The sequence below is a fragment of the Ctenocephalides felis genome, unplaced genomic scaffold, assembly GCF_003426905.1.
Source record: "Ctenocephalides felis isolate EL2017-DRISC unplaced genomic scaffold, ASM342690v1 CF-g0.4_SCAFFOLD_03570, whole genome shotgun sequence".
NCBI classification, from domain to species: domain Eukaryota; kingdom Metazoa; phylum Arthropoda; class Insecta; order Siphonaptera; family Pulicidae; genus Ctenocephalides; species Ctenocephalides felis.
The window spans coordinates 9,233,574-9,256,386 of record NW_020539724.1 but is presented as its reverse complement, the minus strand read 5'-3'; the positions used below and the strand labels follow the sequence as shown (position 1 = coordinate 9,256,386).

The 22,813-nt window shown below is 29.1% G+C and overlaps 1 protein-coding gene and 1 non-coding gene across 2 annotated transcripts in view; both read left to right on the top strand.

Moving 5' to 3' along the window:
• The window catches only part of LOC113383311 (rhophilin-2-like), a 185,640-nt gene that overhangs the window by 69,729 nt on the left and 93,098 nt on the right, over positions 1 to 22,813 (top strand). The gene's annotated exons all lie outside the window — the stretch shown is intronic.
• Trnac-gca lies at positions 10,288 to 10,359 on the top strand. The gene has a single exon. It is a non-coding gene; the product is annotated as a tRNA-Cys (tRNA).

Below are 22,813 nucleotides of genomic sequence, written 5' to 3'. Positions count from 1 at the left end.
GTAGATCATTGATGCGTTGATAATGAGAACCCGCGGCGGTCATTACCGACGCAAAAGTAATATATAACAAGATATGGCCGTTGCAGGTCGCTTAACTGTAACGCTCTGCAATAATAACATAACATATACACATTCTAAAACGTGAACGGACACCGGTTGCGTGTGCTGTATGTTTTGGTTTTGACCAGTGGTTCTTGAATTCAGAAAAATAAAAAATCAATTCAGAAAAAAGCGTTTGAGAAACTTTCATCTTAATTCTTTTTGTTTACAAGTGAACTGGCAGGTAGGTAAATATGTAGACATGTGAGCAGGTAAACAGTTAGATATGTAGACAGATAATCAGGTGAACAGGTAGACAGGTAGGTAGATATGGGTATATTGACACATAGAAAAGTAGACAGACAGGTAGATAAATGACTATTAGGTAGACTAGTAGACAGATATGTAGGTAGAGTTATTGAAATGGAAAATATTTTTAGGCAAACAGATATTACAGCTGTTCAAAGAATGAGATTATATCGTCAGCGAAAAAGTAAAAAAAAAATACAAGCAGTCAATGAATGTATGTTAATTTTAATTACATGAAGTTCTTCAAACACAATTACATGATGAGTGAAGTTGCGAAAACAAGATTTGTTTAGGCGTTGTTTAACAAAATCCACTGTGTGAACGAATATTATAGATTTTATTAATCAGCAATTACTTCATTTCTCTAATAAAGGTTCATTTCTAACTGCTAATTACAATGACAAACCGATCATGTCATGTTTGAAGTATGGCTTTAATTACTTTATTGTTTCTAAATATTATACATATTTTTAATGCCATGGTAGTCAGAAAATAGGTTTGATAAGTAGAAGAAACAGAAAATAAATATGGGATTGAAAACAAATAAGTAAAGCAAATCAAAAATAGCAATAAATGGAAAAGTGTTAACAAGGTATCACTACAAGACTTGCCAGAAAAACCGATTTGCTACAGTTTTGTAGTTTGTAGTTTTATATTTACGCAACGTATCAAGTCATTCTGATTTGTTTGACACCAACCAATGTATGTACGGGTCACTTTAGAATTTACTCGATGTATCAAGTGATTCTGAATACTTTGACACCAACCAATATATGTACGAGTCACGTTTAAAACTTGCAAAGAAGTACAAAATTTTTTTTCTACATTTTTGCCAAAAGTTTTGCCTATTTCAAAAACTGTTCAAAAGATCAGATTGGTAATCATGCTCATTATTATTTATTTGGCGAATTTGTTGCAACTTTGCACGAAGAAAATAACATAATCTTAGGTATTTTAAAATATTATAGGCTTACGAAAAGTGCTTTCTAAAGTTCTTCATTTAAAAGTTCATCAAAGAAAAAATGAAAATGTGTTATCATTACATACGTCAGAAGTCAAATCTAATTGAATAAGTCGATTTTTTTAAGATATCGGAAAGTTTTTGCAACATGCTTTAAGGCAAAATACCACTCACATATAGTTAAATGATTTATTCATAATGATAAAATGATTCATTCATAAATTATAAAATGATTTATTCATAATTGAAATAAAAAATATGTTGGTGAAATTGAAAGTGTAAATTAAGAACGGTCTAACACAAATAAATAAATAGATTAAAATTAACGGAAATTAATAGAAAACCAAAATGAATTACAGAAATTGTTTAAACGATTCTTTGGATATTTGTAAAAAAAATCTACGAAAATCAATTGGTGTTAATCATCATATTTATTATTATATTTGGAGTGAATAGCTGCTATACCATAGTCATTCATATTAATTGTGCCTTAAAAAATGGGTAAAATACTGCATTCAATAGCTGTATGTTTACCTATTTTATTATTATAAATTCATATATTTCCCACTAATTTTGACCATCTTTTGTTCTACCGTTCGATTAAATCGATCAATATAATCGTCCGATCCGAAATGATGTGCAAATTACAGCAATCTCGACCTAACACGTACAATTAACCACAGTGAGATCATCTGATTTATTAGTTCGTTACTTGAAACTCATTAAACTAAATCTAGTAACTCTTTACCAATTAGTTGACTGCACAATAAAAATTACAAGCAATACAATTTACCCGTCGATTCGACCGTTACATGACATGAATCTTTGAAACGCTGGAGATCATTTTGTTTTCGTTAATTATAATTTACCTATGGACTCTAAAACGAGCAAAATATAAATTGTCATTAGCAAGATGCAAATTGCAAACATGGTAACTGTAAAATAATGGGTAATTTTAATTGGTTTAATCACTTAAGTGTTTATAGCAAGCAAATGGTAATGGTAATAAGGTTGACAATAATTAAGCATGATTAACTTTGGATTTCTTGGACACTCTGATCTTGAGCATATCCCCAATATTTTCAATGACGAACAGTATCAAATCTTATAAACTGAAGGATACATCGTTCCTAAGGTTTCTGTAACAAGCTTAAAACCAATAAGCTAATTATTGGTAACCCCGTATTTACTTTTGACGCAAAATAGATTTTCTCCACGAATCAGTTGTTCTTTCGTATTGGAATTAACTGTGTCTATTACCAAGTAGGGACTTGTTTTTAAATGTAATTCCGATAATGTTTTTTAGTGTTAATATTGTCTTCAATGTTAATAATCAATTAATCAACTTGATAAAAGAAAGTGGATATATCAATCAAGAAAAAATGTAATTAAAGTATCATTTCAGATAGAGAATATTGCAAGAACTGGCTTCGATTGACATCGATTATAAATTATACACTGAGATTAGCAAACGAATACCTGAAGAGGAAGAAATCATTCATAGGAGATAAAATGACATCTTCTGTATTAACTAGAACGTAAGTCGTTTCAATTACTAATTGCATATATTATTCACAGCTAGAAAATATCTAATAATAGACGAAGAAAATATTGCAGTGGCCTAAAGCGAATTTTTAATTTATTTATTGGAATTTGGGAAACCTATGCTAAGAACAGTATAAATAAATTTCTATATAAATTTTCAAGTATTTATCTTAAAGTATTTTGCCATTTTACAACTTTGACTAAAAGCACTAACTTTCTGATAAAACTTGCCAACACTCTTCAGTACATTTTTTTAAAAAAGGGAGTCTCAAAGCTTTTAAAGCAACCGATTTTAAAATTTTGAAATTCAAAATTCAACAAAAGTCTTAATTCTTGAAAAATTGGGAAAATTGTGTTATTATGTTTGTTTGTGGTTTTAGAAATGTTATTACGATTAAGTATCCAAAGTTTAAATGAGCAAAATTAATCAAAATAATCTAAAAATGGGTACATTTCAACCAAAGCTCTAGGTTGCTCTCAAAAGCTCATAATTTCCAAAGTACGTGAAGTAAATTGTGTTTTAATTTTTTGAAGACAATTACGATCAATACCCTCACCTCGTTTCGAATTCTTGTTGAGTTCTGGGACATCTCTCATAACTCTACGTCATGGGAAAATAATATAAATTAAAATCAAGATTAAACAGAATATTATCTATTCATCTTAAGATTGATCCTTAGATCAATTAAAGATTATCGAGCATAAATGAATTATCTAGATAGTTAATCCAATAAATCGTTGATCGATTCTGAGTTGAATTAAACATAGAGAGTAGTATATAAATTATTTAAGAATTTAACTTAAATCTATTCAAAGCTTAAAATATACACTAGATAAATTTATGTTTGTAGATGAATAAATAGCTTTTCGATGCGCATTAGCCTTTTTTCTTTGATAACAAAATTATACAAATAATCAGAACAATTGACTAAACTCTGTAATGTGTGAGAATCATTAAAAAAAGAACTAATTAACTAAAAATGTTTAATTATGAATCAGGAGACCAAATGATTACGTAAATTATTTTTTAAGAAATGATTTAGATTTATGTATAACTTCTTTAAGTCAATAGGCAATTCAATAATCAAGCAATTTTAATATCTTCAAACAGAGTTATTAAAATGTAATACAGGGGTAAGTCCCGTAATGCCAGACGGCACCAAGCACCGGACACTCTATTTAACACGTATTATTTGAGCGAATATAAATCTTTTTATTTCAAAATACAAGTGAAAGGGTCTCGTTGATTGCTCGTGTACTTGTTATATATCTTTTTTACGCAGAAATTTCAATAAATTGAGTAATTTTGTCCAACAAATTTATAATAGTATATCCCAAGACCATTATTGCCATATATAGCATAATGTCTGATTAATCACTATCTTAGTATCGCTCAGGTCGACGTGCCCGCAATCTCAATTTCGCATCGCACTCGTAATTTCTTCCTTGATATAAAATCAACATTATAAACATCGAACAGGCTGTGAATATCGCTTATATCTATAATCAACTTTGAGAAAACTCATTCAGCTAGAAGCAAACGCAAAAAAATTAAATTAAATTTTCATTCGAACAGGTTATGATTGATTATCACGTTAACGCTTAACAGGCGGCAATCTGAGTTGACGCGTGCGTCAAGAATTTTTTATGAAAATTGGTGAAAAAATCAGTTTAAAAATCGATTACGATGATTTGTTTAATTCAATTAGGTAATTGATGAGGAGAGTTGATTGAGATAACAGATTTTTTATGAAGTAGAAATAGTCTAGAAGAAATAGTCTATTTAATATACAACTATTGAGTTGTTTTTCCAACATTCCCCTTTAGTATACAATGTCCCTTCACGGCGGACATTGTAACAAATAAACTATTAATGTTTCAGTATTTATTTTTCATAAATGTCCATATTTAGATTTGTTTATAAATATTTACAATTTAAATAAAAACATAAATTCAAATTACAACTACAGTTAACCCCTTTAAAACAATTTTCCAAGGACCGTCTGTGAGGAGTAGGAACAATGTGATTTAAAGTACTGGGACCGTGAAGTGGCGTATTATGCGAGAAACTGTATCTACAATGATCGTCTTAACGAGGTTCTACTGTATTTAAATTCTTTATTACATTCAATTCGAAGCGCGCTGAATACTCTCCTAGATTCTATGCATTCAAGCTTACATCTATATTTTTGTTCAGTATAGCTATGTGGCTTGATTAAATCGACTGTATTCAATTAAAATTGTAATTAAGTACATAATATTGTATAAAATATTATGAAAAATATAAATTAAGAATAAAAACTCAGTATCAATATCAGTACACATCGGAATAGTTAAAAACAACTCGAAACTGCAAATTTTGGCTATACCTTGAAAGCGTTTTTGTACCTCAAATATTTTTGGTGTATTTAACTGAAACAGTTTTATAATAATTACATTATAAATTATATATTTATATTAGCATTAAAAATATGTATAATATTTAAAAACAATAATGTAATTAAAGTCATACTTCTAATATGACATGATCGGTTTGCCATTGTAATTAGCATTTAAAAATGAAACTTCATTAGAGAAACGAAGTAATTTCTGATTAATAAATTCTATAATTCGTTCACATAGTGGATTATGTTAAATAACGCCTAAACAAATATTGTTTTCACAATTTCGCTCATCGTGTAGTAATTGAGTTTGAAGAACTTCATGTAATTAAAATTAACAAACATTCATTGACTGTTTGTATTTTTTTACTTTTTCGCTGACGATATAGTCTCATTCTTTAAACAGCTTTAATATCTATCTTGCCTAAAAAATTGAAGCCATACTTTAATATTTCTTTTATTTATCAAGCCCTGCACATAGCTTGATCTATGAATCATTTTCTTTTTTATGTGAACGTTAATGCAATGATAGCAGTATCAGATAGTACATAAGATAATTTATAAAAATTACAATAATCTTTTGTATCTCCAGACTCCAGACCGTCCATTAAACTTGGTGCAATTGCAAAAATTATTCACGATGCAAAGGTATCACAATGACAAAATTTAATTATCTATTACAGAGAAGCCTTAAATCTGGCTGAAAATGAAGAAAATATCAGCGAACAGATAGATGCCGCCGACCAGGATTTAAGCGAACCAGTAGAATTTACTGATTCTGGCCCAGAAGAAACCACGAGATCAGATTTGGAAGACCGACATTCGACAACTTCCTCAAGTTTGGGGTCTGTCTCAAATAATGACCTAGCACTGAGGTATCTAGAGTTCCAGAAAAAGGCTTCAAATGATAAGGCCCACACGAATATCATCAATTTTTTCATAAATATGGGGGAGACTGTAAATACTTTTCCGACGCAGGTTCAGAGTCGAATTAAAGCTGCAGTTTTCCGTAAGAAGAAAAAAATAAATGACATTTTTTACATTTTAGCTACAATATGTAATTTTTCCCAGGTATCGTCAACGACGAAGAACTGGCAAATGCCCAACAAACATCAACTATGCCAATACCAAACGCAATCCTGAAGAGAGAAAATTTTATAAGACAAAGTTCAACAGTAATTAGTCATCCTGAAAAACCCAATGTCATGAAAACTAGTGCTTCCATGGCTTCAATTTCTTCAGATGGTACCCAGTTGTCAATGTCTTATAATGGTAGTTCAGGGAATGAGATAGCTGTAGCACCAAAATATTCTCAGTAAATAAAAATGTTGTCTAAAAGATGTATAAATATAATATAACTAGTATAAAAAACTGTTGGTTTTTGTGTGAAATAGGTGCATTTTATGATGTGTAATTAGTTATTATATATTCTATAATATTGATCCAAGACAAAGACTAGAACTTACACATATCCTGTTGAAATTGATCACTTTTTTTTAGGCAACCGTGAAACTAATATCCGTTCATATGCTGAAGATATGAAGTCAATTTTATCGAGAAAAAGACTTTTTATTAGAGAAAAGGATATAGATTTTTTTTCTATATTTTTATTTATTACCTATGGATAAAGACAGTATTCACCACGGATTATTGTGCTTTGTATTCAAAGCTTATGAATAATTAAAAAAAAATAACTTCACCATCAGGTTCCATAAATGGTTGACATTGCACACAGAAGATCTTAAAAAAATATAAGATTAAGGTTTGAGATATTACAAAGGTATTGTTCGTATGACTTAAATAAATGGTACTGATGATAACATCAATATTTTTAACCCAAACAAATTCGATTTCATGGCAATTCCTTCTGTGTTTATCAAAACTTATACAAATGTAAACATAAAGATATAAAATTCAAACTGGTATTTGGAATTTATTGGATGATTTTATATGCAAGCTCATAGGCATTAAAATATTTATGTATCCTATTCGCGACATATAGTCAAAGCCGATTTGCATTTTATGACAAATAAAAGATATAGGAAGGATTCTTTCGGTCTAATATAGAAAATCAGAAAATCGTAGAAAAATGATCAAAAATCTTAACTGGTCAAAATTTTTAAAGGATTATTAAACACATCTAGAGAACATTATCTATACCTATCTTTTACCTGGTTTCCAAAATTGCACATTGACTTATAAAATATTCCTATATATGTAAACTTTGTTTATGCTTGTTCTAACAATTAAATTAGCATAAATTGCCAATTCAAATATGATATATCCAGACATGAATATAAGGTAGCCATATACGTTTTTGCATGATTAGCGACTATTACAAGAACGTTTAGCTTCAAGCATTTTCGAAGAATCAATATATGTTTTTAGTTGCAACTGTAATTATAGAGAATACTGTTTCTCAAAATTTTAATTAAAAAAAAAAACAAAATGGTATAGAAAGATACTTATAAACCTAGATTGTTTGTGTAGAATGAATATAATACTTTTAACGAGCAGTAGTTGTGTCAGAATAGATGTACTTATCCTAAATTTCTTCTATTTACTTTGAAAATACTCTACATTGTAGTTAATAATTATCAGAGAAAAAATAGCTGAGGCACGACCTAAACAACTTCACCCTACTATCATAAAAAGTACTCAATGAATTGTACCAGATGATGGTACCGTACTCTTTAATGGTACCAAATGATGTAGTTAATAATTATCAAACAAACCTATCTATCTACCATGATTTAAGGGTAACTTTGAGAAATCACCAAAATTGCCCATCTACCATAATTTGGAGGTAACTTTGAAAAATCACAAATATTGTCCATCTACCACGATTTGGGGGTAACTCTGAAAAATCACAAAACTTATCCATCTACCAAGATTTGGGAGTAACTTTGAGAAACATTGATCGACGTCCTAGAGGGTCATTTACAAATTGCTCTGGTCTTCTTAAGATTGTCGCATATTTCCTTGTGTATTTTTCATAAAAGTCATAACATGATGCACGCGATGTCGCGTTTTCTGTAATTCCTTTAAAATAACGTGTATGGCAGCAATCAGCTACATTTAACGCAAAAGGCGAATTGTAATGAGATCGCAAATTGCCTGTCTTGTTTTGCAATCGTAAATCCGACCAACAGCTTTGATTTCAATTTAAATTAACCGTTTGTCAACATTGTTGCATTACAAACAGATGGAATTCGGATTATAGATAATGTTGTAGTAGAACTTGGCCAATAATGCAGTGTAATTTACTGCTAAACGCGATCGTTATTTGTCTATTGCTAATAGTTGTGTCTGACAGCAATACTGATGTGCTGACTCATAATAATAATAGACAAATCTAATAAATCAGAGTCTAAACACAGTACGTAATTATTTAAGAATCCAAATGAAATTGTCTCAGATTTCACAAAGATTCCAGGCAGATCTTAATTATTAGATATATTTCCTCTTCTGCATTTGTAATAATATCTATTATCCCAACCAATGACTATTTCTATGAGGCATGATCTTCTTCAATGGTGTGGGTAAGTATTAACTGATGTTATAATAAAATATGATTTAAAGGTTGCAGACAAAGTGATCTTGCAATCTGGTATAGGTCACAAGTACAATCTTTGGATATGTGTCAGCTGAGATTTGTGACAGAAATTCATTTAAAATTACTCTTGCTAAACTAACGACGACAGCTGTCCTAGATGACATGTAATAAGAAGATATAAATGAAGATTTAGAAGATCTTGTAATAGGTTTTGGTGGATACGACTCAAAAAAATTTAATTACAAAGTTGGATTTACTAACAATTAGCTGAATAATGCTAGATTGTACAAGGTAGTATTAGATACAGGAAAGTTATAATATTTGGAATCTAAAAATTTATACCACTAACAGTTAATTTTTCCTACCAAGTTTTGAAAACTTCTTTAGGCTTCTTTATTAAAAATAATAAAACAAATTTATACATTTGTTTCGTGAACTAAATGTAAGTTTATGGATTAGAAACTATTTCTATATTATTCGTAGTTTCTATAAATTAAAATGAAAAATATTTTTAGGCAAGACAGATATTACAGCTGTTCAAAAAATGAGATTATATCGCCAGCAAAAAAGTAAAAACAAATACAAGTTGTTAATGAATGTATGTTAATTTTAATTACATGAAGTTCTTCAAACACAATTACATGATGAGCGAAGTTGCAAAAACAATATTTGTTTAGGCGTTGTTTAACATAATCCACTGTGCGAACAAATTTATTAATAAGCAATTACTTCATTTCTCTAATAAAGGTTCATTTCTAAATGCTAATTGCAATGACAAACCGATCATGTCATATTTAAAGTATGACTTTAATTACAATATTGTTTTTAAATATTATACTTATAATTTTTAATGTTATTATAAATATATAATTTATAATTTATAATTTATTATATAAATGTGTATACAAATGTGCAGGAAAAAACACTTTGAAATTACAAAATCTTCTGCCCATTTTGAATTTTACGATTACAATATGTACATTAAATGTAATTTCATTATTCGGGTGCATTTTTACGATTTATTATTAAAATATGCAAAGATATAACATTTTTTTAATTATAACACAGTAATTTCACAGATAATAAACTTTGGAGCGTCTGATGTTGGAAATCGTGCAAAGCATGAATGCTTTCAAATATTTCAAAAATTTGTATGTTTTGTAGATCTTAAATTAAAATTGAAATTAAAAGTAATTTCAACAGAATTAAAATAAATAAATAAATTCCTGAATATACTTTAAAACCGAAAAATCATAAGTTTCCTTATATTTTCGAAGCAGGTTTGAAGCTAGAATGCGGCCCTGCTATTGAGCTACAATTAAGCTATATTTATAATTAATTATCTAAAACATAAGATAATAATATTTGACTTGTCAAAATATTTATACTCCGTATTTTTGTATTACAAGTCGTTTTATCTTGGAGTTGATAACGTGGGCGATGTGTAGGCATTAATTAACCATTTAAATATTGTCATTCAGAATAATATTTGTATAGGGGATATAGCTCAGTGGTAGAGCATTCGACTGCAGATCGAGAGGTCCCCGGTTCAAACCCGGGTGTCCCCTAAAATATATTTTTATTAGAAAATAACCCGCAATTCCTTGGGAAACATTGCCACAAATCTATGGCACGCGCCCGAACAGGTAGATACGCAGGTAAAGAATAGATCAACAGTTACAAATCTTCTGTAAAATGCTAATTTAAATTATTATACTGATATATCAATTTATATTATATCATTTTGTTATAAAAAAAAATGATATCTTAAAAAAATTCGTTCCCAAGTTGGTGAGAACAACAAAGAGGATAACTCTCTTTGAATTTAAACAAAAGCAACTGCCTGCTTATGAAGTGATTTCAATTTAAAAGATCCAAAATTTGTTTAGCCACTGTACGAAGAAAACCTATCAAAATCAATTTTACATCAATTAATCAAGTTTGAAACAAAATTACAAATGCCTAACTTCATCAAAATTCGAGACGGAAAGATATCTTTTTTTTAAGTCAACATAGGTAATGTAGAGATAAAAAATGTAGAGCTGAAAAAACTTTATTAAGGCTTGCATTTTAAAATATACTTATGATTCCATTTCCAAATTAAATATTCATAATTACCTGTGAATTATAAATTATTACCTGTGTAAGTTTTGTAAACTAACTTTCACAAAATTCGCGAATGCATGCAATTTAATCAAAACATCTAATCTAGAGCACGAACGAAATGAAATTTAAAGTTAGTAAAATTGAATATTGCATTCAATTAGAAATATGCCTGCAGGTGCATTTCAAAAGGATTAAAATTATCTATGCATGTAATCGTGTCGGAATAATGTTAATTATAGACGTGCTTATGGTCAAAATATGCAAAAGTAGGTAAATATGTGGAACAAATTTGCACAGGTGGATAACAGATATAAATAGACTGATGGAATAGATAGGTAATAATTAGAGTAAGAAATTTGAAATTATAAAATGCTACCCATAAATATTGGTCTATTGAAATCACAAACTGTGGTGGAGTCCCAGATTCGATCCCAAACTTGGCCAACTCGATACCAAGCAGTATAATAACAAATTTCCGCTTAAGGTTAAAGATCTCAATATTAGTGTCAAGAAAGCTCATAGAAGACGAAGTTCAAAATAGTTGTAGTTCAAGCGTTTCAAATTTAAAATATTTTATAGATTACACATCCATAATTCATATTACAATAAATCTTATTTCAAAGATGAGTACAATGTTATTTCAAAGAGTATTCGAAAATGTGATAATTACAAATATGATACGCTTGAAGAACGTGCAACATAATATGAGCGAATAAATTTATCATCTATTGTTTGAAAATTTTTGGATATGAATAATCACTCTGTAACGATTGCAAAATTCTAAATACTAACATGACTTTTGGATGAATAATAGTCACACTTTTAAATAGTTAGATTTAGTCTGAAATAGTTAGATTTCTAACAAGAAAGCAACTCCCATGTATGAAAAGATTGTTCTTCTAATTCAGAATCCCTGGGAAAGAAAACACCTCCTATATTTCCGAATCGAGTAAAATATTTAACTAGTTGGTATTAGTATTTTGCCTTGAGACAAGTTACATGAACTTCCTGATTTGTGTAAATAATCGACGTTCACATAGACCAAGTAAATCGTCTAATTTTAACTTTAAATGCCAAAAGAACTACTTATTTTCTCAAACTTTGATGAGTTTTTAAAATTAAACTACTTGCCGTAAGACCGTAATATATCAGTAAGTTCTATAAGACCAAGATATATATCGCCAAAAAAAGTTCCAGGAAAATCGGCTTAATTTTTTTTCAACAGTTAATTACAAGAAAACGGCTCGGTAGATTTTCACCTAAAACTAATCAGTATCATCCCCAACTATAATATCTTTGGAACAGTTTTTGAATTTTTAAAATCGATTCGGTAATATGAGCTTAAATGTGGACGAAAAGTTTAACATTTATTTACAAATTGCAAAGAAACGGCTCGACCGATCGTCGCACAGAACTGAGAAACGATAATCATCATCGAGATACATCAAATGGTTTTTCAATTTCTGAAATCGGTTCAGGCGTTTTTGAGCAAACGTCGATTTCTAATTTTGACAAATGCCAAAAAGCCCATACTAATTTTTGCAAACTTTGACGAATTTTTAAAGCTAAACGAGTAGTTGTAGGGCCGTAAATAAAATATTAACTATTCCTATCCAATAAAATATATATCTATGTCTATAAAATATATAAGTCTAATAACAAATTTCTGTCTATTACGAAATAACGAGAACGGTTCAATCAATTTTTACCCAAGGTCCACAGCAATTTTAGAAAGAAAATTTATGGAAATCTGTAAATTTATGATCGTGCTCATTCGTGTTTTAAAACTATTCATGTAACTTTGAGTTACATAACATAATATTATAAACTCTTATTTAAATGCAATATGTCGTTAAACCTATACAACGCATATAATTCTTATACTAAAGTACCGTTACTGATTTCCTAACAATGTTGAGGCCAGTTTTAAATCGATTTATAGAATCTGGAATTATTGACCTCGTCACATACAAAAACCGTACAGTGATAATTAAGTAGCATACTTTTTCAAAACTACACCAACTTTATTCAACAATAGGAGAGCAGTTAGATTACTTTGCAAGGGCGTATGCAAAAAAAAATCTGGTACGTTCCGCAACTAATCCGGCAAAAAATATGTAAAACAAATAAAATCCTTGTGCAAATGATTCGCATTTTTACTTTTGCTGAACCGGATTCATGGTTTGAAGAAGCAGTAATTGCTAACAAGAGAACCTTCATACGCGCCCGCTAGCATGAATAATTTGAGGTGCTTGAATTTTCCTTATAATGACGATGATTTTTGCCTAAAGCATTGTTAATTACATTGTAAATTGACATTGAATCAATAATGTACTTTTTTGTAACAGCAGGAGTCACTTTACAATCATTTTTTGGAGACTTTTTGATTTTAGTTGAAGCAAAATTAATCTTGGACAAAGTGAGGAAGTACTGAAAAAGCAAGCAGGAAACAGAATCAATGACATGAATAATTGAAAATAATCATGGGATTATATAAAATATATTTGGAATATTAAATTACTTTCTTGCTATACTATAAATATTTTATTGGTAATGCCATTTGCAGAACCAATCAACGCGAATCCCTATTGAGTTTTATCAAATGGTTATTAAATGTCTGAAATCAGTGCAGCAGTTTTTATGAAAATGATCAAAAATCAAATTTTGGTTAAAATACATATACATTAGGGTGGTCCTTAATATGGACATTTTCTACTTTCCTTGCTCCCAAGGGCTCAAATGGTTCCAAACTGATAAAAAACAATTCCTTTCCACAAAATTCTCGTAAGTACAATTTCTGAAAGTTCCTCTTACTTTGTTGAAGCCACTTGGTTCAATTAATCATAAACATCATATAAAAGCCAAAAATCATCACTTTCAAAATTGGACATCATATCCCCGACCTTTAATCGGCGCCCAAGAGTTTCGAATCAATTCGCCCGGAAGATATCTTTATTACGTATCGATAATAATGAAGAATGAGGCATTAAGTATGAAGAATTCTCATGATATTTAGTTATTTATAACAACTATATAAGAGCACGTAACAGGCGGTCCTTTCACCGCTGAGGGCAATTTTGTATTTTCGGGAAAATGGCGGCAACTTCGAAAACGGCAAATCGAAAGATGGACAATTACTTCGACCTTAGATTGAAATATTAAGATATCTTAATGATAATATTTCTATCAACATCATAATGACTATCAACAGACTGCCGGAATTGTTTTGGCAAAAGTGACTGTTTTGACATCCAGAGCAGAGATAAAGTTCGAACAAGAATTGAATAACATTCCATTTAGTCAAAAATAATATTATTTTATAGATGCCTATTGTTTGATGATTCAATCGCAAAAAACAAGAACCATATCGTGCATTAATAATAATTCAGCAACATCCCATTCGTAGTTCCACAGTGTTATAATCAAAACAGAAGAATCATCAATTCTTTATTATTTTTTTACACGAAGCAAAAATACTATCCTGGAATTAATCTACACTTAGACTAATTTTATAATTAATTATCTACATCATAAGATAATAATATTTGCTCTCCAAAACATATTTACTCTCTATTGTAATCGTCTTATCTTATCTTCAAAAGTTGATAACGTGGGCGATGTGTAGGCATTAATTGTTCATTTAAATATTGTCATTCAGAACAAGATTTGTATAGGGGATATAGCTCAGTGGTAGAGCATTTGACTGCAGATCGAGAGGTCCCCGGTTCAAACCCGGGTGTCCCCTAAAATATATTTTTATTCGTAAATAACCCGCAATTACTTAGCCTTCATTGCCTGAAGTCTATGCCATGCGCGCGAACAGGTAGATACGCAGGTATATGGCTGCAAAATCTCTTTTAAACTGGTAATTATAATTATTATACTTTGAATATACATTTATATTGTATCGAATTAGAAGATATTGTATCGAATTAGAAGATATTGTCGTTACAATAGAATACCTGTGATTACAAGATGACAAAATATTTAGTATAAAGATACTAAAAAAAACTAGTTGGTTTGGTATTTTGCCTTGAGGCAAGTTACATAAACTTCCCGATATGTTTAAATAATCAACTTAATCAATAAAAAATAAATTAATTTATGTGTCATTAAAAGTATTCCGAGTGGATTTATTACGCATAATTGAAAACGAACGAACACTTTGACTCGGAGTATTTTCTAAAAGCAAATTTTCAAAAATCAACAATTTTTATATTTGAACCAGTTTCCGTAGGACTTTAATGGTTTAGAATGTTCATTAAGACCAAGTACTCTATTGTTATACCAAGTAAATCGTCTAATTTTAATTTTAGCTAACGTCAAAGAAACTACTCATTTTCTCAAACTTTGATGAATTTTTAAAATTAAACTACTAGTCGTAAGGCCGTAATAAATCAGTAAGTTCTATAAAACTATGATATATATCGCTAAAAAATGTTCTATAAAAATCGGCTTATTTTTTTTTCTCAACAGTTAATTACAAGAAAACGACTAGGTAGATTTTTACTTAAAACTAATCAGTATCATAACCAACTAATATCTTTCGAACAGTTTTTGATTTTTTAAAATCGATTCGGTAGTATGAGCTTAAATGTGAACGAAAAGTTTAACATTTCCAAATTACAAAGAAACGGCTTGGCAGATCATTGAACAAAAATGACAAACGATAGACCTCATCCAGATACATCCAATGGCTTTTAAATTTCTGAAATAGCAAACTTTGACGAATTTTTAAAGTTAAACACATTGCCGTAGAGCCGTAATATTTCAGTATGATCTAGAAGACTATGGTATCTACCGTCCAAAAAAATAATAAAAATCGTCGAAAAAATTTTTTTTAACACTTTATTACAAGAAAACGGCCCGGCCGATCTTTACCAAAAACTAATCAGTACAATTCCCAACTAATATCTTTCGAACGATTTTTAAATTTTCATATTAAAAAAATATCTGCTCTATTTATATCTCACCGTTCACAGAATAAAATCTACCACCAAATCTTAATACGTTTCGAATTAATTTTTACCAAAGTTGGTCAATTGACCTCACCTGGCTCAGGATGAGCAGTTGGCGTGCTTCCTGTCACTTTTTCCTGCTTTGTCCATTGTTTTAATACGCGTCTTGTCTTTTAAATCGAGTAAACATCGAAAGACCATCTTGTACTAGGATTCAAACGCCAGGTGCCAGGTGGACGCAGGTTCAAAATTAAGTGTAAATAAACAGGTGGGCTAATGACTAAGAAATTTTAGAACATGATGTATAAAGGACTAAGGAGGAAAATGGAAACAAATTAACTCATTGCTTATTATTTTGCTCTATAGCATTTAAAAATAGAACATTTAAAATCGTGTTTTTCTGGAAGATTTTTCTTGTCATCACAGTTGCATTAATCATGAATGCAGTGCAAGAAATAAAAAGTTTCAACAGTAATGCTAATGAAAACGCGATTTATTAAATAAATATAATTACCTTGCGAAAAATCTATCTTACGTAGTAATATTATAAAAATTATATCTTTTACTATATTTTTTTATTAACAGTGTAAAAGGCGCCACAATGCAGCAAAGTTCAAAATGTTTATCACCTCACGATTTCCCTCGAACAACGACTGAATACAAATCACTTATGTATGACTGTACATCACGAATAAATTATAAAATAGTCACATATGGCGATGTGTTTTAGAACAATGTCTCATTTTATTAAAAAAATACAAAGAAACTTTATTCGCTCACGAAATATTCAGATAGGGAGACAAATTCGTAAAAAACAAATTTAAACCCGATAAGCACGACGCCAGTATTTCTTGTAACATATTTTTTATCAAGCTTTTATCGTAAATTATGATTCTATAATTTTATTATTTTTTTCATTATTATTATTTTATTTATTTCTTATAAATATGAGATAAGATAGTCACATTGATTTATACTACCTTTTGATAAAACTTGACGGAAAATATGTCACAAAAAATTCTGGCACCGGGCTTTAGGCGGAAGAAAATTTGGAGGTGTGAATCTATTAAAGTAAAGTAAAATGAAAGGATAAGATATTGAATAAATTTATGTTATAAGTTTAAAAAAAAAACAAATATTAAAAATTTTAATGGAGGATCGTATATTACACGACGCCAGTATTTCTTGTAACATATTTTCTATCTAGCTTTTATCGTATTTAAACGTAACTTATGACTCTATAATTTTATTATTATTTTATTTATTTTTTATAATATGAGATAAGATCGTCCCATGGATTTATTCTAATACATATAGTTTTTATGTTTATATTCCAATAAAATAGTTTTTTTGTACACGCTTATGATAAAAACTTGACCGAAAATATGTCGCAAGAAATTCTGGCACCGCGAAGAAAATTTGGATGTGTGAATCTATTAGAGTAAAGTAAAATGAAAAGATAAGATATTGAATGAATTTATGTTATATGTTAGAACAAATATTAAAGATTTTATTGGGGGTCGTATATTACAGAAATTGGGCTGATAAATGCATGACATAGATTAATGCAAATCTTTGGGTTGCCATCAATAAAATGCTCGTAGTTTAGGAGCAGCTCACAGGACTCGTTAAGTTCTGATTACTGTTGAATAAAAAAATAAAAAAAATAATTTAATTATCTTTGGATGATGAGTATTTAACCTGCTGTCCAGCAACACTTATAAAATTCGCAGTAATAAAATTTACTATTTATTTCCTTCTATTACCCAACCGATATGTCCACCATAATTAGGCAGTCGCCTTCCTCATCTTTCGAAGTGACATATGAAAATTACCCATAGAACCATTATATAATTGTGCAATATGTTGAAGTTACAAATCGAGTACTAAAATTTCTTGACTTGCAATTTAATTGTTTGGAAATGAGAGAAAAATGTGCAACAAGACTTGCAAGAAGGTGATTGTTTTATTCTATTGAGTAATAGGTAAACGATTAATGTTGCAGGAATTGACAAATTGAAATATAATAGAATAATTTGGTTTCAAAATTTAAAAAATTGTGATTCAAAAGCTTGAGGAGTTTTGAACATATGGTGATAGAAATTCTTAGTTTGATAGCCGGAGTATTGTTAGAGAGTAGTTTATAGTGAGCTATTAAATAACAAATTGCTAAAATTATTACCAACCGTTTTATAGTCACGTCTAGGAATTTTGACGAAGAACGCGTGGAGATGAAGAAAGCTTTGAAAAGTCTTGTATAAAATAGCACATTTGCAAAAAATACTATGCACATCACTCAATTTAAATACATATTTACTTATTGTAACAGAAAATTTCATAATTTCCTACATTATAACGAACAACAATCCACTGTTTATATCTTAAGTAATCCAATATAGCCCAAAGCTACTTCGAAGATTTATAACATTGCTCAATTAACAGATAAAATTTATTTTTAGATAAAATTGCTTAAGAGCATAATAAAATTCTCAATTAGCCAAAGATCAACATAATTTATTTATATTTGCATATTTTATTATGCAACTTGTTATAACATCGAACGTATTATGCACAAAATCGTACAAATCTTCAGATTTTTAATCAAAGGTATTAAAAATTTTATGTCAGTAGTGTGATTAGATACGTAAGAGATGTGCAAGTTTAGATATTAACCTATATTTTGTAAAAAATGAATAATTTTAAGTTGTTGATTCGAAAAATTTGAACGCCTGAATGGATTTCAAGAATTTAAAAGTCCTTCGATGAGGAGATGATCGAGCGACCTGTTTTTTTTTAAAAACAAAGAAATTTTTTCCAAAAATGTAATTTAGGAATGGTGCTGGTTACCATCTGATTACTATGAGTAGAATTTTCATTACCTTAACCTCTATTAAAACAATTTGAAAGTTTCAATTGAATAATAAAAGATGAAACAACTGGTATTTGTCACTGGACAAGAACTGAGGGCGTCATTGTAATCACACCTGAGGCATTGTCCTTTGTTTATAATAATAATTCAAACGACTTACTATGGAATGTTGTGAAGTATTGAGCACAAATTCTAACGGCACTTATTGAGAAATCTACTATATTATTACATTCTGTAACAATAAAAATAAAATATATTTATTATATTATCTCATGTCTTGGGAAAATGATAATATTATTAAATAAAATACTACCGTTATCAAATAAAGGATAAACCATATTACAAAATATACAACTCTTCACATTATCAAAAAGGCCAAAGAACAAAAACGAAAGTTGTACTCTTTTTGGAAAAAGGTGAAAATTAAGGATCCTTTGAAATAATAAAACAAATTAAGCATTTGTGTCGTGTATTAAACGTTAATTTATTGATTAGAAATAATTTCTATATTATGCGTAGTTTCTATAAATCTATGTAGTTATTAAAATGGAAAATATTTTTTAGGCATGATAGATATTACAGCTGTTCAAAGAATGAGATTATATCGCCAGCGAAAAAGTAAAAAACATACAAGCAGTCAATGAATGTATGTTAATTTTAATTACATGAAGTTCTCCAAATACAATTACTATTAATCTTATTTGAATGAATAGTTTGTGAATGCATAGGATAGAGCCACACATATATATATATATAGATAAAAAATATCAATTTAAATAAAATGATTTTTTCAAACGATTTCCGAATTCATCTCAAATCTTTACGCCGACAGCTTTACGATGTGTTGAGACATCATTATTTATTCTATATTCAATTTACATAAAACCGCCTTATTATGTAACATATTTAGAATCGAAATAGGAAACCATAAGCCAATCAATTTTCTATTACATGTTTAAATATATTATGTTTGTAGAAATTTTACTTCTTAAATTTCTACATAAGTATTTTATTTGATAGTCTATTGTTCTCCTAATAAAAATGATATCATTAAAATCAATACCCATTGTTCGAACGTATTGACATTTGTATTTTTCATTTATTATAATCCATTGTGGAACAAATCGATGATTTTATATAATATGACAGCATTGTTTGGAAGATCTTATAACAAAATATGATTTTTCGAAGAACAATAAAATGGTGTGTAATAATATCTCAAGTGTCGTATTGAAGTAATCTTGGACTTATTCGATACGTGGTCATGTTGGTAATTTTTAGATTTTCTATCATGATAATGGTCAAGAATTTATAATCATTTTTATAAAATCAAATTATTCTGTCATCTCACAACAAAAATTTTAATTATTTTACTTTTGGTTTATTATTTGTTCAGTTTATTTTAGCCATGTTTTGCTGTGACTTTTATTAAAATCCATTGTATTCAGAACGACAGTCAATAGTTCAATACCACCCAAGAAACTTTTCCAAAATTTAAAGTTGGTCATTCAATAGTCTCTCAATACTAGTATTGAAACAGATTGTACGTTTTCAAAAATGCATAATTCGATTTAGATGAAACTTGACATACATTGTGACTATACTTTACTAAATATTTGACAAAAATTTAAATTTGAAACCGTCAATAGTTTTTGAGATATGCGAGGTTGATGGATGGCTGGTTCCGCTCTTAATACTAGTATTGAAACAAATATTGTACGTTTTCAAAAATGCATAATTCGATATTGATGAAACTTGACATACATTGTGACTATACTTTCCTAAATATTTGACAAAAATTTAAAGTTGGAACCGTCAATAGTTTTTGAGATATATGCGAGGTTGTTGGGTGGCTGGCTCCGCTCTCAATATTAGTATTGAAACTGATTGTATGTTTTCAAAAATGCATAATTCGATTTTGATAAAACTTGACATACAATGTTACTATACTTTACTAAATATTTGACAAAAATTTAAAGTTGAATCCGTCAATAGTTTATCAGATATGCGAGGTTGATGGGTGTCTGGCTTCGCTCTCATTACACATTTATTTGTGTCAATTTGATCAATTGGTGTCACTTGATTATAAACTTAATTTATCATATTTATAACACTTAGTACGACGTTTTTTTATCATTTAATTAAATTTCTTCAATGAGCACCTAGTAATTCTGCACACAACTGCCGTACCCAAATTCCGAATTTCCTAACTCTATGTTAAATGCGTGAACGTTTTAATTTGTTTTTATTTCTAGATAGCTATTTATGCTAAGTATATTGTTTGTTATTTAAATATTCTGTATATTTTTATTATTTTCTTAAAGAAATTAGATACAGTGAGCAAGTGATTATATTTTCAAGCCGTAGGCGATCGGTAACCGAAGGAGCGTACACGGTAACGCACAAAATATGCAATAAATTACACTGTAAAGTAGTAATAAGAAATGTCATTGTTTGCATTGAAAACAAATGAAAACTATCATCTGCCAAAAATTTCAATTTACTTATGAGCCTAGACAATATTAGAATATGTATATAATAAACTTATGATTATGAATAAGAAAAATGAAATGTCTACATTATTATCGCCAAAAAGCAGCTGAGATGTGCCAGAAATTAAAATAATATAAAATACAGTATATGTATGGCAGATTGAATGATACACATATGAACAGGATATGACAAATTAATTCACTTTAAACATGAAATTAAGTATTAATCAAGGCCGGACCTACCTTTAATGCGATGCATGCGAAAAGTACGAGCGTACGCCTTAGAGGGCGCCAACACAAGATACAGATATTAAATTTTCAATATAGTTTTTTTTTCAATATATAATTTCTTTGCATCTGTTACTAAAAATTTCCACAATATTTTTAAAATTCGTAAAAATTTCACTTTATACCAACAAATGGGAAAGTGAAGATGAATACATACAATTCGGCCCTCACGATATCGATCAAGAGAAGTTTAAGATGCAATTTTGGATATTTTAAATAATAAAAATTTAAATTAATTTAATTCAACATGAAGTACAAGTGTTATGTTATGGTTATGTTACCGTTTAAAAGACTTCAATTTCCAATATAGTGTGGGCATTGAGACTCAGTATTTTATTTAAAGCAATTCTACATTTAACATCGCTCATATTATAAATGTACAAACGCATTTTGGCGTAAAGAGTAATTTAAAAAACAATATTTATTATTTTTAGGTAAACGGTAAATATTAGTATGTTATATTAAAAAATTGGAGACATGAGTACAGGACAACGTCTGTCGAGTCATCTAGTATTTTTATATAAAGAATATATGATCAACTTTTTATGATGATTTTTTTATATATGTCCTTTTTTAACAGTGTATTTACTTTCAAGCCAACAATCTTCTTTCAGTATGCAACGCGACATAATATCTTGTCAAGCGCATCGAACAAACTGAACATTGAATAAATTAAAAATCAACTTTGAAAAGAACACGAGGTGTCAATGTGCTAAAACTAACACTAATCATCGAGGAAAAAATCAATAAAAAAATTAGCATATGACTTTTAAAAACATACATATGCTTGTCAACTCATAATCAACAGAATAACAACTTGAATTTATGCAAAAGTGGTGGGAATAGCTCACTCAGTAGCGTTCTCGACTCACACGCTGGAGGAATTCGGTTCGAATCTACAGCAATACCAGAATTAAAAATAAAAATATTAAAGTAGATTAAGAATTGTTGATTTGTAGAATACAAGAAAAAATTGTATTAGAAGTAAGAAGAAAAAAAGTTTAGTTTAGAAGATGTGAAGAATATATTGAGAAACAAGAAGAAGAATGAAAATTGAATGGAGGATCAGAATATAAGAAAAGATAGTATATATATGATGAATGTATAAGAAATATATATGTAAGATTTGTATAGAATATGATGAAATATAATATGAATAATGTAGGTGGCTAAAAATGCTGTAAAAGCGGAGGCCAATAAAATAAAAAAAAAAAATTCTTAAAAGTTCTTATTACACACGTCGCAACTAGATTTAATACCACTCTACTTCATCTGTATGACATGTAATTATAGAGACATAGAATTAACG